Source organism: Stegostoma tigrinum, chromosome 5 (assembly GCF_030684315.1).
Source record: "Stegostoma tigrinum isolate sSteTig4 chromosome 5, sSteTig4.hap1, whole genome shotgun sequence".
NCBI classification, from domain to species: domain Eukaryota; kingdom Metazoa; phylum Chordata; class Chondrichthyes; order Orectolobiformes; family Stegostomatidae; genus Stegostoma; species Stegostoma tigrinum.
The window spans coordinates 50496023-50515196 of NC_081358.1; the positions used below are offsets into that span (position 1 = coordinate 50496023).

The 19174-nt window shown below is 37.4% G+C and overlaps 1 protein-coding gene across 7 annotated transcripts in view; it reads right to left on the reverse strand.

Moving 5' to 3' along the window:
* LOC125451575 (CYFIP-related Rac1 interactor B) overlaps positions 1 to 19174 on the reverse strand; it is a 178687-nt gene that overhangs the window by 153383 nt on the left and 6130 nt on the right. Inside the window, exon 1 of one of the 7 annotated variants that reach the window (XM_059645976.1) lies at positions 14571 to 14592. The exons of the other annotated variants lie outside the window; for them this stretch is intronic. The gene's annotated coding sequence lies outside the window, so the exon portion shown is untranslated. Of the gene's footprint in view, positions 1 to 14570; positions 14593 to 19174 lie in introns of those variants that run through there. 7 annotated transcript variants of the gene reach the window in all.

Sequence of the window (19174 nt, forward strand, 5' to 3'; positions counted from 1 at the left end):
ACATGAATGAATATATTATCACAACTGCAAATATCTGTGTACAACAAAAGAAGCTGTACGTTCACTACAGGCAGTGGATCAAGAAATGATCTTACCATCTACACAGTAGAACAACAATTAGTCTTATGGTTCAAGTGTTCCCCAGCATCAGAAATGCATCAGCAACAGTTACCATGACAATGATACGTGCCAAAGAGGAGACACTGCTCTGAAAGCAAAAAGATACCAGAGGAACAGCCAACAACAATGTGCAAACATACTACTTGAACACCTGTATGATTTAAAGACTGTATACAACGCATGTGCAAAGACTGATGAAAGTGGAGAAGACTGAAATCGTTGTATTGTTTGTTAATATATAGCACATTTCTTTGTGATCCATGTACGTTGGACAACTGGGATAATCTTTAAATACATTTTTTTTTCCTTTTTTTGTAAATGGGAGGTATTTGGAGAAGTGAAATGATATTGGCTCGCTTGTGTAAACATTTGACCTCTACCTCTGCTGTAACAGCCTTTGATGTGGTTTGTAGGAGCGTTAAAACACAATCACTTGAGATTATAGTTTATTTCTTAGTTAAAACCAAAACTGTTCATGAATAAATGGTTATTTACTTTAAAATGTTTAACATGTCAAACATGCCATATCTTTGATATGTCCAAATCCTGCTCTGATCACCACATTTTCTAATATTTTAACTATGTATCCACTTCGACGTTAAAAGAGGCAGTGATGAATGTCAACCAGACTATGTCAAAGTACTCCATGCTCAAATAATTTTTTTTAAAAACATTTTCCTATGTTCTCTCATCAATTATTACAAATTGTTGATCGCTCAATGACTTTTTTTCAAAGAACATAATCTTTGCTTCTTCATTCAGTTAAGGATTGTTATAATGTTGCCAACCTTGATGAAATCTCCTCTGTCCCAGTAAAAATGATCCCAACATATCAAGCCCTTCCTTCTAAGCAATTTCTTCCAGGAATCATGTCTGTGAATAGCTTTAATTTTCTTCTGTAATGAAAAACGCCTAATGGACAATGTTCTAACCTGAACATATCCTTGTGAAACTTTATCTCTTCTTGTACTTCATTCTTGTATTTATAAATTGACAATGATGGTGTCTTTATCCGTCTGCGCTTCCAATGGATTATGGATTTGATTATTCATTCATAGCTAGTGTCTATTAGATGTATGTTCCTTTCTTTTGTTCTTAGAATGCTGTTAAGCATTAAATTATACATGCTACCCATCTACACGTTTCATTTTACGTACGCAGCTAATTTTGTTATGTGCTGTGCTCTCTGCGCCGAAGTCAAAAATCAGAAATATCACTTACAGCTCTGAACAACACCCTTACCTGAATTCTAGTTTGTCTTTCATATAACTTTATTTTCAAGATACTTTATTTGTATATATGTGTATGTGCACTTTATTATTTACTTGTCACTTTAACCTTTTTCATTCAATTCTGGGGTCCTGATTCTGTTCACTGTCAAATCTGGCCGTTTGACATGACATTTACACATCATCTTTTCATTACAAAAGGCTCAGTTCATTTTTGATTTGCACCACTGCTAATTTTTCCATGCTCTTACTGACATGTAACTCAGCCAGTTTAAACTTATCTCTAACACTTCATTTCTCTTCCACAACCAGACTTCAATCATCTCTGTAGCCCCAACAAGTACTCTGCGAGATTCATTACAAAATCCATCGCCTACCTACATTACAGAACCACAACTATTCCACTATCATGGCTCACATCTTAATCTCCAAGTAACTTGACTAAAGAAATATCACCATCCCTAATTCCTCCCTTCACTTCAGTCTCACAAACTATCCAGTGCAGCAGACCTATAGATTCCAGCATACACGCTTATTACCAGACAGGAAATAGATGACCACGTAATCTGTTTTCAGTGTTGATGAATAAATATTAACCACAATGCCATAAGAACTCTTCTATTCTTCTGAATAAAGTAGTAGAATCTTTGACATCCCCTTTAAAGAACAGATGTTTGGTTTTGATTTCTCATCTGAAAGACAGCACTTCCAACAGTATCGCTCTCCAGTGTCAGCCCTTAAGTGTCAAGCCAGGATTATGTACTTGATCATAGAGTCATCCAGCACAGAAACAGAGCCTTTCGTCCAATTCATGCAAGCTGCCCAAGTTTCCCAAACTGAATTAGTCCCACTTGCCTAGATTTGGTCCATGTCTGTCTAAACCTCTCCTATTTATGTACCTGTCTAAATATCTTTTAAATATTGTAATTGCGCTGTCATCGACTGCTTCCTATGGCAGTGCATTCCACATACAAACTATCTTATGTGTAAAAAAAGTTGCCCTTCAGGTCCCTTTTAAATCTTTCTTCTCTCACCTTAAAAATATGCTGCCTAGTTTTGGACTCCTCCCTAAGAAAAGACCTTTGCTGTTGACCTTAACTATACCTTCATGATTTTATAAACCTCTGTAATGTCACACCTCAACCTCCTCCACTCCAGTGAAAAAAGTCCCAGCCTATCCATCTCTTTTTAACTCAAATACTCCAGGCCCAACAATATCCTGGTAAATCTTTTCTGAACCCTCTCCACTTTAATAATGTCCTTCCTAATGCAGGGCAACCAGAAATATACACAGTACTCCAAAAATGGCCCCACCAACATCTTGTACAACCTCAAGGTGATATCTCAACTCCTACACTCAATGCTCTGAGCAATGAAGGCAAGCCTGCTAAACACCTTCTTAAATCACCCTGTTTACCTGCAACACAACTTTCAAAGAACAATGTACCTCTAGGTCTCTCTTTGACAACAGTACCCAGGGCCCTACCATTATTTGTATAAGTCCTAGCCTTGTTCATTTTACCAAAATGCAAAACCTCACAGTTATCCAAAGTAAATTCCATCTGCCACTCCTCACACCATTGGCCCAATTGATCAAGATCCATTTGTAATCTCAGATAACATTCTTCACTGTCTACTATCTCACCAATTTTGGTGTCAAACGGAAAATTACTAACCATGCCTGCTAAATTCTCATCCAACTCATTTATCCAAATGACAAACAGGGGACCTAGCACCAATCCCTACAGACACCACAGAGATTCTAGAAAGTAAATTAAAACCACAGGTTTTGATTTAGAGAAAACAGTGGTACCACTTCACTAAGAATGTAGCAATCTAGGCAATTTTCCACAGGAATTAGTTCAGCAGTTGCCTTGAAGAGATGGGTTAATCATTAAGGCAGCTCACTACCACTTCCTCAAGGGAAATTAGGGACAGGTAATAAAATGCTGGTCAGCTGGTGACACCTATGTCCAATGAATGAAGAAGAAGAAAAAAAAAATCAAATCAGATATTGGCATCTGCAATTGAATGTGAATTGTGTTCTGGAATCCCAAGTTACATGAACAAGTGGTAACTAAGTAATCTGGTACCACTGTCAAGACACGTATGAGTTCACTAAAGTCTGTTGTCACCAATGCAACCAGGCCACCAGGTGAATTATCACGTTCCTAAACTACAGGGAGCAGGAGGAAAAAAAAAATCAGTGGCTCATGTATTCTCCATTTGGCAATGGGTGCTTTCTCAATTTGTCAGCCATGATTCAACAATATTATTTTCACTTCAGATTGAGAAGATAGGCATTCCAAGCTCCATTCTTAGACTCGAGGACATTATCCAGACTTATGCACCCAGTGGTGCCAACATTTTTAGATGAGACATAAAATGGAGGTCTCCTCTTCTTCCTCAAGCAGAACCAATGGCATTGTTCAAAGAATTCTTTCATATGCTTTCTCCTAGTGTGCTGGCCAACATTTTGTCCATCAATCAACCAACATTACTAAAACAGTTTAATTATCACATATATTGTGGTATGCTACCACGCACAAATTAAACCTATCTCCCTATTACAATAATAAACCTATTACAATAATAACCATATTTCAAAACAAGCTGCAAAGCCCTGAGGCCTTGGTAGATGCAATATGAGTGCAAATTTTTTTTCTCTGATACAAGATAGTTAAATAAAGATTTCTCAGCAGATCTTCAGGCCATCTGCCAAACTGAAAGGACTATGCTACGAAGAAACTCCAAAGAAAATTATTTAAAAAAAGGTTAATTCCTCTCTGTTTGGAATAGCCAGATTTAACTATATTCAAAACTGACCAATAAATGAATCTTTATTTTCTAAAAGCCGTGGAAGCCATATCCTAAATTCTGAATGAGGCCGATGTTTGGCATACACTGCTCAACTCCAAAATTTAAGTGCTACCTCTGCCTCACGTTTAAAAAATATTCATCACGCATATTAGAATTTTTCATTTTTGATTCTCATCTACAAGTTGCTATGCAACAAGTATAGTTGTCACATGAAACGCAAGTTTATTAAGGAACTCAGTGATTTGAATCACAAACTTGAGATGTCAGGAGGCTTTAGAATTTCTTTTGTCAGCTAGTTATTTCTGTAATTAATTTTCAGTATACAAATACAAATAAGAAAACCTGAAAATTAGAATTGTTGTGAACATCATAAATTACAAGTTACTGCTAAACTTAATGTGTTCATAGGACATACCTCACCACTACTTTTTGTAATTTTATAATAGGTGAAATTAGTGACAATAGAACATAGAACATTACAGCACAGTACAGGCGCTTCGGCCCTCGATGTTGTGCCGACCTGTCATACCGATCAAGCCATCTAACCTACACTATTCCATGTACGTCCATATGCTTATCCAATGACGACTTAGTAGTTGTCAATGCCAGTTTCCACTGGCAGAGGCGACTTCTCAGATCCTGCTCAACACCAACAATCCTATATCCCAAAAATACAACTGTAAACCAAAACCATTAAATCTACTACCTCCTGCTCACCACCACAAAAGCCACAGCTCAAGTCACACCATCAATAGTGCAATGCAGGATGGCTGCAGAGCTGGTCGTCAGAGTACATTTTAAAATTTTATGACCGTTCTAAAGTCATTATCTCAGTTAGCATTCAGTGTCCATCCCTAATTGCCCAGAGGGCAGTTCAGAGTCAAGCACATTGCTGCAGGTCTGGAGTCACATGTAGGCCAGACCAGGTAAGGACGGCAGTTTCCTTCCCTAAACGACATTAGTGAACCAGATGGGTTTTTCCAATAATTGGCAGTGGGATTCATAGTCATCATTGGTCTCTTAATTCCAGATATTTTATTGAATTCAAATTTCACCATCTGCCAATGGCAGGATTTGAATCCAGGTCCCCGGAACATTATCAGGGTCTCCAGATTAATAGTCCAGCAAGAATACCACTAGGCCATCGCCTTCCCCCGGTGTTCTGAATTTAAAATCTTTGATATTAAAAAAAAACGGATTTCAAACTGACCTAATCAGCCCTTGTTTCTTCACTTCCATTGATACAAGGTTAAACCTGCATCTACAGAAGAAAAGATTTCCAGAAAAATCTTCTAAGTGTACCAGATTCTGGCAGTAGCATCAACAATTGGTTTGTAAAGCAAACAAACAAACATCAATTGCTAACAATAATTCTGTTCCTGCAGATCTACTGGAATTCAATGGCGCTTATGCAGTCTTCACAGCTGAGACAGGGCCAAGAACCCAAGGAGATTCTAAGTCCAGTAGCGGTCCAGCTTTCAGTCTTCAATTTTCTTACAATGAGAACTTCCCAACTTACATTTCACAGCTTACACACCACGTAATGTAAATTTCAAAGCCTTCTATTAGAATACAACTCACATCATACATACCTAATGTGGCCTGAAGAAACAGAATCTGAGACCCAACAGAATGAGAATATATGATGGCAATTTATGTTAGGGTTAATTGGTTGGATAAGGTTGGGAAACTGCTAATCAGTGAATGTGATCTGAATGGAATGTGGCTAACTGAAATAAAGTTGTCATTAGAATTCTGGACTTAAGCACTGTTAAGTTAATTTCTGGTGTTTAACACTGGCAACAGACATTGGCTGAGTTAAGTGCTGGGGTATCATATATGATATGGAAATATAGATTATGATCATTGAAAAATGAAGTTACAATGTGGATCTGGGTTATCTCCTTACTAAAGAAGAAACCAGGTAAGGCCTTAGTACTCTCATTACCATTCAGAAACAGGGATAAGAAGCAAACCTTTTTCAGAAACAGAGTCTAGTGATTTGAATACAGATGAAGGTTTGAACAGGTTGAATTCCATGGATAAAGGTTATGAAAAGGATAATTTATTGACTGCTTATGAGGTATAATCAGATTTTGACAAATTTGACAAATACTGAGGAAAGCATCATGGAAAAGTACATAACAAAATTCAGTAGATTGTATGCAAAACCCCAGAAATTTCATTTGAAAATTCCACAATCTGCTGGCATTTAAGTTCTTAGACTGTACCAAAGTACCAAGTACAGACAGGCTTCTAGTTTTGACAGGAGTTAAAATCATACACACATATACTGGTAGAACAGATGTTGGAAGCACTAAAACAAATTCCGAGGAAAGCATTCCTTTCGAGCAGTATTCATCACGCAAAGGGTGCAATTGGCAGTATGATAGAAAATCCAAGCCACAATTTTAACAAATTGGCAAGTCAATCTTGAGAGAGCTCATAGGTTACAGTATGAAAGGCAAGCAAATAGAAATAAGGACAGGAATGCTATTGATAAATTTTAAGAAGCAAAGAGAATTTGAGATTTATAGTAAGATAATAAACCTCAGAAATGCTCAGGGCATAGTTGATCAATGTTTCAGGTGCAATGCACAGTACCAATATACCAGAACTGTCATGAATGGTACAATGAAGCATTTGAAACTCATTATAAAATGGAAATATGGATCAAAGTGAGGGCATTATACTGGTCACAATATAAATCAACCCAATAATGAATGTTTTGGTGGTGGCATCTTTCTAGTGAACAGTTTTAGACAGTGGATACAGGTCTACAGTGTGAACAGATTGGCTAAAATACTTGCTAGACTGTTTTAGTAATGAAGATCAAGACGAGGTTAAGAAATTAGAGAGTCCCATCAGTTTTGCAGATTGTATCACGCTAAAATTTTTGAAAAGGTGTTTTTTCATAGAAGGACACCATTATGGCCTACAGTAATATGCCCTTAGCAAGAAATTTCAGTGAGACAGTGACTATGGATTTATAAGTATAGAATAGAAGAAAAACAACTTTTGTTTTGACATTTCATACACTTGAAAACCAGATTTTGTTAGTCAATCACAATGCATAGTAAAATAAGAAAAATTGTGGGTAAGGACTTTGAAAAGTATGCAGAAACAGGACTTGAACCACAAATAAAACTTCTCACTGATAATGGGGGTGGCAGTTGCCAAAGATAAATTTAGAAATAAGTATGCAAATGTGAATGTAGTAGTTATTAATATGGGAGCAGAAATCTTTTTTAGCAAGGAGTCTGTGAAAGGAATCATGCAATAACATCCAAAATGGTTCATGAAATTTTGGGCAGATCAGTCAAACCATACATGTTTGCATTAGTATGGGCTGTCTATGCTTAGAATTAATTGCAGAAGGTTGAAAGATACAATCCATATCAGTTTCTTAAAGTTTCATCAATAATACATCATTAGTTTCTAGCCATGGATGATGCTACAACTAACTTAACGTTCTCAAAGCATATAAATGCCTGCATGTAGGTAGAAAGATTTTCATCAGAGCCAGAGTCTCAAAGAATTCCATGAGCTTTAAGATATAAAGTAAAACCTTTAGAAACCAATTTCAATCAGGGAGATATGGTTTTTTAGGATAGGGAGGGGCTTTAAAGTTAGGAAAGGCGTCTCTCTCTCTCTCACAATAAATCATTATGGGTTAATTGGGTGTGTATTGATTGCATTAATACACAGAGCAAGTAGTCAGTGCAGTGAGTTTTATGGAGTACGGCAAACTGAGATAAGCTCTTGCTAAAAGTGTAGTCTTAGACTCTTAAAAGAGTTATCTTCTAACATTTAACACATTATGCTTCCCTGCTTTATGTACTCAGCACTGCACAATGCTACAGGACTGTCAGTTTATTGACGATACCATTTTCCAAATGGAATGTTAACGCAAGTACTATCTGCTGATTCTGCTGTATGTAAAAGAACAATGGACCTATTCCAATAATGAAACAGTTTTCTTTTATTTAATTTTTTTTCTTTTTATTATATTTTTCTGGAAGGATTGTTCTTGTGAACTTTTTTTATTTCTTTATTTTTCTAATTTATTACTATGATTTTGTACTTTTAAAGGTCTGTAATGTTTGACTTTTTATTTTGCTTTTTCTAATTTTTTTTCCCCTCGAAGAATTTGTACTCAAGAGTCTGTGCCTAGGTATCTGTGTACATAAGATGGTGCCATTAGTGGCTACTTGTAAACTTTTCACTGTATTCAGGTGAGTAAAACTAATTCAGTTCATTTGTTATGATTCCAGGCGATGAAGGAGGAACTGGCTCTCCATTTTTATTTAGCTACCCTCACTCAGTTGATCACAACAAGGGTAGTTTCACTCCCAGGACCTTATGATGCCATGAGACCTTTGTGAATATCTTTGTTCTATTTTTCTTAAGAAAAGCTGACAATTAGGCTTTCTTGAGTTCGAAAAAAATGAATAAATGCAAAGAAAATAAAATAACACAGATGAATGCAGGTTAAAAATGAGATTGAGAATACAGGGCAAGTTTAAAAAAGATGTATGAGTTGTCCATATAGAATTGGTGGTGAAACATTGTGGCCATTGTGTTGAGTGACTCTGTGGTATTCACTCTGCAGTTAAGCCGGTTGTTTGGTCATTCTGGGTTCTGCACATTAGTTCAAAGGAGTTGTTCAACTTCCTGTTCAACTGTCAAGTTGCTGCCAACAATTAGAAAGAGAGAGACTTTTTAGCTGCAAGTATAAGGGTGTCCAGTAGGGGTGTCTACCAGGTGTGGTCAGTTGTAATCTTCACTGCACGTTTTTTAACCCGGTAGTACGAGAAACCAAGTGGCACATCAGTATTAAAGTTCCAGACTAGACACACATGTAGTTGGTTTTTAACTCCCTCTAGTGTACCTTTCTGGCAGAGGAAAACACTGACGTATATTTTGCCAGATTGCTTAAATTACCTTGTGTCCACAATCTGTGGGCATACCATGCGGGAGATGCTTCAGATTTTTGTATTTTCTCTCTTCTTTTGAAGAGGTGCTGTGAAATTTGACACCTTTCTTGGTGTGACATTCCATGGACTCTCTTGAGATTGAGTTTTATCCACACAGGAAAATTACAGAAAGACACTGAGTTGTATTCCTAGCCATCTTGGCTTATATGTTCTTTGTTTAAAGGAAACAAACTGTTTTAGTTAAAAGTTCCACAAGTCCGTAAGTAGTTTGGGGCTATGATTAGTGGTCATAACAATTGCTACATCGGTTCTCTATACGGTATTTCAGAAGTTCTCTGCCTCATATCATTTACAACAACATGCAGCCTAGCCAAAAAAAAAAGGTGTATTAATTTCACAAGCACAAACTAACAAATTCAATTACGAATGATGACAAAAACTAAGCTGTTGAAGGCTTAGCTGCTCCAAACGGTCACACTATTAGCCAAATGTCAGCTCAACCCCTCATGAACATTTCCTAGTTGATGACTGTGCCAGTGAAACAGAAAGATCCCATCAAATCTCCTATGTATCATAATGACATGGACATCAATGTATTCTGATCAGCTCATTCGCTAGTAACAACATCAGTCATTCAAAATCATTTCCAAGTTGATGAGTGCCTGGAAAAATAATATCCTTGTATTGCCCTCATCTCTCTCACCAAGTCACAAACTATTACTTACTAATTCACAATGCTGAATATAAAAGAATATAATTTTAAGCCAAGAGCAGAAAGGAAAAGCATCACATAATCTGCACTTTGTACCAATATGATTTAAATATTAGCCACAAATGGGAAAAAAATGTCAATCAGCACATCCTGTCAAAAAAGCATAAATTTAGCACTTGATGCATTTACTTAATCTTTGAACTCCCTGTTTAAACTGCTCTTGTTACCTCAAAAACTTAGTGACTACCACTGAACAATGTAACGTCTATCATAGTAAGAAGCAATTCCAGTTTTATAGAGGTATAAACCACAGAGTAAAATTTGGTTTAAAAAATTTATAACACTCCTCCATAACAATACCCCTGGCATTAAGAGAAACAAAGATTGAAAACATTGAGTGAAAACATTCTGATGTCACATTCTGTCCAAGAGCTTAAATTACTATAAGGCAAAATATCCATTTTTGTCCTTAGCAACTGATGCCTCAAACAGGATGCAGCATATTGCTTCCTCTTGATTTTGAGATATTGCAATTTTAAGAAAGGAGTCAAGCATTTACTATTGCATTTCTATTGTAATAATCTACAAACCTAAGAAGCAACTGCAGCAGGAATAATTATCCTAACACAATGCTTTCGATCTCAGCCGAGAGAGCTGTTCCAATGCATTCAGCACACATTTCTTTTTTAATTACAGAAAATACAATGGTGTTTACCAAAAACCAGAAGCAGTTTTAAAAAACTATTTGCAGCTGACTGTGTTTTGCACATTATTTTACACAACACAAGGTACCCATCAGACATTTAGATACTGGTGCAGAAAACATAATTAGCGTTTAGCATTTCTACGTACAAATTACAGCAGTTGAGGGAGTTCTGTAAATGTTGAAAGAAATATAACCTATTGAAGCATGTTGTGACCAAGTGGTTTGTTCCTACTATCAGATATTAACAAATTGCTGAAATGTTAGAAACCCGTGACAAGTAACTTTCAAGAGTATAACTGAAGAGGTTTGTCCCAAAATATAATAGAGATGTTTCATGGATGAAAAAGCTGCCAATAAAGTGGCTGACCTACAATTTTTTTTAAGCATTGCTCAAATTATTTAGGGACTGCTTTGAAGCTTAAGAGGCCAATTCATTCAGTGTTCTCAGAATGTGTGCAGCGATGAGTTGACAGGAATTGGAACCTGGCAAGAAGATTTTAGGGCATGTCTTTTGAGATTACAGTGAAGGGTAGGTTCAGGCAATTAATGCCAGGTAATACAGGAAAATATGCAAGAAACTTTTGAAACTTGTGACTAAGCAGTCAAAAAATTTGAGAGTAACAAATATGACTTGTCTGAAAACAGTTTTAAAAACAGATCCAAATTTTTCCTTACAATTGATGTGTGATTTGTGAAATCTTATGGCATTCAAAATAGCAATCTTACAGCAAATGACAAATGTACCAAATAAAAAATTCAGCACTTCGGAAAGAGTTATATCCTCTCTTCAAATGAAATATTGCCAGCCCAGTGTGTAAAGGTACTTATTTAAGCAAAGTTCAGGAAAACAAATGAAAAAAAATCAGCTTTGATATATTTTTACAATGCAATAATTTCTGAAAGGAAATTTGAACTTCCTACAAGAATGCCTGACTGCGCAATCATTTTCATACTACAAGAAATCAATTAAAAGCAAGATTCACTAAACACTGTTTTCAGACAAATCATACTTTGAACTTAAGAAGAAAATGTTCATTTAACTATTTACATGTGTGAACAACCCACATTATGATTGTACTTTACACTGTCTCTTAATTGGACACCTGATTGTCTAAGAACCAACCTAACTTACTGCCACTCTTATCTCCTGAGGGTCTACTCCATTTTCCCCTTTCCAATTAAATACCTCTTTATCACTAAACTGACTTACACGGTGAGGTTTACTCTGAAGATTCACATCCCCACTACCCAAAGCTGGTTGAACCTTATTGTTTATATCCTTATAAATTTGGTCTCTTCAATCCAAGAATGAGCTTCCATTGCTTTCTGAATGATGACCAATAACATCTGCCTGCATCTATCTCTCTGTTCTACGTCACATTCTTGCAAACTGAACATGTGGATTATGTACAGGACTAGTTTAGGAAAATCTTTAACACTGTCTTACAATGTCTTGCTGTGATCTATCCCTTATGAAAGCTCATTCGTAGCAACATGAACCATATGTGCTGTGTATCCAAGTAGAAATATTGTTCTGTCTGAACTCTATTTTTTTTGGAATTAACTAGACAGTTTAAAGTATGACCTTAGTTCAACTAATATAAACCTTGACATTTCTAATACCTCCTTGAGAGACCTGAAGTCCAACAGACTACTCATGGTCATTACAGATGCCTTTACCATTGTCTCAGGTGTGAATATTTTGTATATCTTACCAGTATAACCACCTGGACCCCTAATTATACCTTTAACAACCAAGCCAGCAGTCATGCAGGTTTAAGAACAGGTTATATGATCTCTACATTGGGGAAACGAAGTGTAGGTGACCACTTTGCAGAAATTCTACATTCTGCCTGCAAAAAGACCCTGAGCGTAAGTTGCCTGCCACTTCAACACACCTGGCCAACATCTATCCCAAGCTTGCTGCAGCGTTCCAGCGAAGCTCAGCATAAGCTGGAAGAACAGCACGTTATTTTCCACTTTGGGGCCTTGTAGCCCTCTGGACTTAATACAGAATTCAATAATTTTAGGGCCTGAATGCTTCCATGTCCTCATCCCCCACCCCACACACTAGGCCTTGTTTTCACATAGTCTGCAATTATGCACTACATATTGTTAGCCACTAACCGTCTTCATTAGCAGCTATTCACCCTCCTTGCCATATCGTAATCCACTCATTTACCTGTCCAACTGTTCTTCCTCCCCTTTGAGCTCTATCCCCAACTATCTTTTACTCCTCATCCCCTATCTTCTGCATGTAAACCGACGTTTTTCAAGCTACCATCAGTTCTGAGGAAGGGTCATTGGACCGGAAACCTGACTCTCATTCCTTTTCACAGATGCTGCCAGAGCTAATTCAAAACAAAAATAAAGGTTAGTTTTTGCACACAGATGAAAAATTTTCAACCACAGAAGCTGTGAATTCTAAGACAATTCAACTTTTTTTTGGAAAAGAACAACCTTACTCAGTCCTTAAATTTGACAAAGCAGGATTTTAATTTAAAAAATCTGCTGGGATTATGCAAATAATTTTGTCACAGTGGCACAGCGATGATTCAAGAAAAGGACCCAAAGAGGTGATATCACAGCTCAACTTCTTGTTTCAGAATACAGTACTTCCTTTTCCTCCTCTCCGCGTCATATTTTAATTATTTAGAACAGAGAACATCGAATTATTCAGAACAGGAACAGGCCCTTCAATCCATTACATTGTACCAAACATGGCACCAAACTTAACTAATTCCTTCTGCATGACCTTGATCCCTATCCTTCCATTCTTTGCATATTCATGTGCTTATCTGAAAGTCTCTTAAACGCCTCTATCGTATCTGCGTCCACCCCCACGCCTGGCAGCACATTCCAGACTCCTACCACTCTGTGTAAAAAAAAAACTTGCTTCTCACATCTCACCTTAAATGCATACCCCCTAGTTTTAGATATCTTACATTATAAAACCAAAGAACGAAGAATGGAACTAGGCTATTTGCTTTATCACTCTTTGATCTGGTCTAATTAAGACTCTTAAGGATCAAAGAAAATGTGTTCGTCAAAGCATCTTATTTTCATCTGATCATCTGAATCATTATCATTAAAAGGTGCACTTCATCATGTGGTCATTGCATTTCAGAAATGTATACCCAGTTCACAATTGAGGAAAGCAACTAAGAATCTACTCATGAAAAGCATACATTAATGAAAGAGAAAGTGGATTAATCAAAACATTCAAAGCATTTTTAAAATTTATTTTTCATCTGACTTTACTTTCTCAGCTTAAAAATATAGGTTACAAGGGTTATCAACCTGAAAAAGATTAAAAAGGTCATTGAGCTGAACTATAAGTTTTGTTTCACTCAGCACTAATGCTACTTAACCTGCTGAGCAGTTCCAGAATTTATTTTTATACTAAAACCAAAATCTTCAACGTATCAAAAAAATTTTACAAGAACATTTAAATTTAACTGTTTTTTTTCTTCTGTTTTTGAGTACAGCCATGAAGTTTTACCTAAAGGTCTTAGTCTCTCCTCAATCGCTCATCTTGTAAATTTCTGACTCTAAAATGTTAAACCACATTATGAAAATTTTGAAGCTGATTTCTCTTTTGTACTAGTTTAATAGGCCACGCTTACAGCAACACAAAATACTTGCATTCTAAAATACTTAGGACTTTCAAATTATTTTAAGTGCATTATAAAATAATTGATTATGTAGTTTGCACGTCTTCAATGTCAAATAATCTATGACGGCACAGATTGATGTACAAAACTGAATGAAGGCACATTAAAAGTTTAAGAATAGTGGTAAGGCTGGTAGAAACCAACAGAAGATTATCAAGAAAGAAACATGGGACTGAATTTTCCCAGCCCCTGAATGATGTACCCAATGGTGGGTCAATTGAAAAAGTAAGGCATGATCAGAAATATTATATTGCTGACATTGAAAGGTCTAATCTTGAAATCAAAGTTTGAATGGCAAGATGAGAATCTCACTAGTGAGCAGAGAGAGACCTATTTTCATGCACTTACACCTTATTAGTGCCTGATACTCACCTGATTTATATGCAATTTCCTATCTGTCCATGTGGTGAAGAGAAACTAGACTTCAACAATTTCCAACGTGGAAGACAGAGCGTGTATCTGGCCACTCCACAGTCAGTTGCTCCTCCAAGCCTTCATTTTGGTCAACAAATTCCAACATCTCGGGATATGTTCTGTGGGCAATGGCCATTGGCACTCCCTGTCCACAGAGATTTACATAAGAATGGCTCCAGCCTCAAAAAATATGACGGCATGTCTCTGATCCACATAGAATACAGTTCTCCATTTCTACTGAATGGTAGTACAGGTTTGAAGGGTTGAATAGACTACTCCTGTTCCCATTTTCTGTTATAACAAGGCATAGAGCTGGATGAACACAGTAAGCCAAGAGGCATCAAAGCAGGAAGGCTAACGTTTTGGTCTAGGCCCGAAACGTCAGGCTTCCTGTTCCTCTGATGCTGCTTGACCTGCTGTGTTCATCCAGCTCTACACCTTATTATCTCAGATTCTCCAGCATCTGCAGTTCCTACTTTCTCTGAACCTATTTTCTGCTACCATGTTTCTATGTAATGCAGCTCTTTGGAGCAAACAAACACCTTTCATTTTAATGCTGCTTTGCACACAGGAACTGGCACCTAGTTCATGCCCACAGCAGGGTGTACTTCACGGATCTTCACTCACTCTCTTTGAATTCATTCATTTCATGCCTACCTGGATGCTCACAGCATCATTGCTTGGCCTTTTTGCACTCTTCCACCTCATTCAAACCTTAAAGCTCTACAGACTTCATGCTTTACAGTTTAGTGCCGACACTAAACAAAGCAGCTGGCCACAGGAGTCTGTGAACAAACAAGGATGTGGGCATGTTGCTGTACTGCACTATGCTACATCAATATCACACCCACAGCAGGTGACAGCAGCAGGAGCACAGGGGTAATGTTGGGAGATTAGGATTTAATCAAAAGGGGTAGTTGGGCATGTTTTGAAGGTTAGAATTGATGGGGTCAGCAAGGAATGCAAGGAAAAAAGGAACATGAAGATTTGGTTGCATCCCTGCATCGTGAGACTGAGCTACTGACTCGCATGGCCAAGACCAATCTGTGGAGACTTTCATTCATCATCTGAAATGCACATTCAGAATGGAAATGTAAAATGGCTGCCTCCATACCCCATGTGAGCAGATCAGTGATTTTTTTTAAACTGCTTGGCCATATGGGCTCTTCTTGTGAGTGATGAGAGGCCCCTCAGGGGCATTAAGCAGGCACTTATACCATAAGGGTTGAAGACATCTTTAATCATAAAAAACCTGCATGTGAAGCATGAACAGTGTCCAAATATGTGGGACACAAGCCCTAGGTACATGCAGTCTTGACCAGCTCAATCCAAGATCTCATTGGTTGCACAAGGTCAAGGAGCTGATTTCCTCTCATCTTGAACACTAAGTATTCACCAATACTCTTCTTTACAGTGATAGTAGGAACTGCCAATACTGGAGAATCAGAGATAACAAGGTGTAAAGTTGGATGAACATAGCAGGCCAAGCAGCATCAGAGGAGGTGCAAAGCTGACGTTTCGGGTCTGGACCTTCTTCAAAAGGGTCTTTTTCTGGGGGTCGGGGTGGGGTCGGAGGGGAGAAAAAGAGAGAGAGAGAGATCCAGATCAAAACATCAGTTTTTCTGCTCCTCTGATGCTGCTTGGCCTGCTGTGAACATCCAGCTGTACACCTTACTATCTCTTATATACAGTGCTACCTTTTGTGATGGGAGGGCGGGGGCAAGGTTCAGTATTCCAGCACCCTTACAATCTCCTACTGTATTTGTATTGCTTGTGTTGCACAAATCAATATGGATTTCTACTGCTCAAAAGGCAAGCTGATTGTTTGTTTTATCTTTGTTTTTGCTATTGTTCAAGAGAAATATTTTCAACCATTTGAAGGTTTTCCAAAATGCAATGCTTCCAAATTGATAATGTCAAGATGTTATGCTGCAGGCATTAGAGAAAGAGGAACACTCACTTGAACGGGGTTCTAACAAGGTATACAACTATGGATGGGTAGCTTGTGTAAGTCAATTATTGCTGCAGTTACAGTGACAGTCAACAATCAGACAGATCTTGACATTAAATAGCAATATATTTATCACTGTGAGCTTGGATTTCCAACGAAGTGCCACCCATAGCACCAATGTGCCCTCAGAGATTTTTTCATTTCCATCCACTACATGCGCTGTGAAGAATTATTCATGCTGGCGGCATTTTGCCTGGCACTCAACTGGACTTCTAAAATGGCACTGGTGATTCCACTATTGCTGATTGCATGATAGCAGTGCATTGAAATGTGAAGCATAAATAATGAGATGAGAAGTGCGAAATTGTATGAGAAAACTCACTTCCTTTCACAGAAGGAAATCCTCCTTAAGCTCCCTGAAATTGACCCTGAACCACGTTTGGTAAAATTCAGCCCACAGAGGTTAAAAGAGGAGAATATAAAGAATCTGATTTTCCTGTAAAGGATAACAGCAAATATTTACTTTATGTCCTTGAAAACAAAGAATTTGGCAAACCAGAATTATTTAATAGCAATTAGAGGATATGAATATAACAGAGCAGTTATTTTAATATTGAGATTTGAAAATGAAAAGTAAAACATGATAAATATGAGGTGCATGGGAAATTCAAGTCATTAAGGTGAATCTCCCGTAGTCATGTTAGATGGGCCGGAATGCAGAAACATGAATGAGGATGGAAAAGTTGCCATAAATGCATCAATGGAAGCCAGGCTTCTATTCACATCCAGTTTTTTTTAACCATTATTAAAATTAGATGATGGAACAAGAAATTTTTATTTCAAAATTCGCTTTCTTCCAAGAAAGCTATGGAAAATTAGATGATAATAAGCACTGCACAAATATTCAACGAAAGGAGGAAGAGATAAACTCACTGGTCTGTATGAGTTAATTTAATGGGAAAATTGTTAGAATCCATCATTACAAATTTGAGAACTCAGGGCCAGATTTTCATGGAGACTCCAATTTTTGACAAGCCTCTATTTCCAACAGATCTTGTTTTCACCAGCAGGGAAAAGGGTCAAGGCATGATGTACACATCAAGAAAACTGTATGGGACCATTCAATAGACCCCGTTTTCCCTGTCACAAAGACCTTTACCTACAGTTTGCAAGGTACAGATTTTTAGAGTTAACATAAATGGTCTTGTACGGCAAATAAGATTTGTCAAATTGTCATCATGTTAAGTTATTTACATCCCTAGTTCTTTAAAATTGAAAAACAGGCTATTTGTACTAGACTTGGAAAAAAAAACTTATCCAGCAGTTACAGTTGCATTTATCCACATTTACCTCAGGAAACTGTCATTATGAATGCTTGGCTGCTTTTCACAGGCTATATTGGTTTGTTAGGGGAATGGTAATGGTACAAAGGGGAAGGGGAGAACTTCACAGCTCAAAATGTAGACAACTAGAATAAAGTTCTATGGAGCAAGGTTGGCCTTTCAACCAGAAATACAGTCTGCATCCTGCCATAGCTGAGACCTTGGTCTCACAGGCTGAACATGGGAGTCATGCAGGCCTGTTCACGTTGAACAACTGCACAGTAGTGAGACTTCACGGTGTGAAGCTGGATGAACACAGCGGGCCAAGCAACATCAGAGGAGCAGGAAAGCTTGACATTTCAGGTCGGGACCCTTCTTCAGAAGAAGAAGGGTCCCGACCTGAAACGACAAGCTTTCCTGCTCCTCTGATGCTGCTTGGCCCACTGTGTTCATCCAACTTCACACCGTGTTATCTCAGATTCTCCAGCATTGGCAGTTCCTACTATCACCGTAGTGAGACGGATGGGTTATAATCAGAGAGTGATGTTAAAACAAAATGAAATATTGACAGAAGACTCTTGTATTTGACTTTAAAGGGTCTCTGATATTGACAAACATGAGAATGTTTAAAAGGCAATTAACAAAGTTATATATAATAGATTGCTTGTTAAAATTGAAACATACAGAATTGATGACACCATTGTATGAGATTGGTTGAAAGATAGGAAGAAACATTTTGGGCATTTTGGGATATTTTTAAATTAATTAAGGGAGGTTCAGAAAAATATAGGTATTGAAATTTGGGGATGACAACAACCTCAAAGCATAATGAACCTTCAAAATAGCAGAAATTTACAAATGGGTCAATCAATATATTGTCAATTTGCCAATGCAGTTTAATATAGCAAAACATTGTGATGCTTAAAACAACAGTATTAAATTCCTATTACAAATTCTTTACCCTCACCGATTCCGCCTCCAGCACAGGTTGAACCAGACTTCAAAACCATTAAATCCATTAAGTATTTGGTATGAACCTGGGCTGTGCTTCTGACACCATACTTCTGATGATTCAGATCTCTTAAGCAACTTCACCTCCCTTTACACCATTTGTGGCCAAGACTTCATTCAACTTGGCTCCAGACAGATTTCCTGCACGAAAAACTTCCATCTCTGTTTCCTTAATTCCCTCCCTAAAACCAGTTCTGACCAAAATTTTGATTATTTTTCTGAATGCACCTTTCTTTGGCTCAACAATCTATTTATTTTTATTATGTGATTTGTGAGTA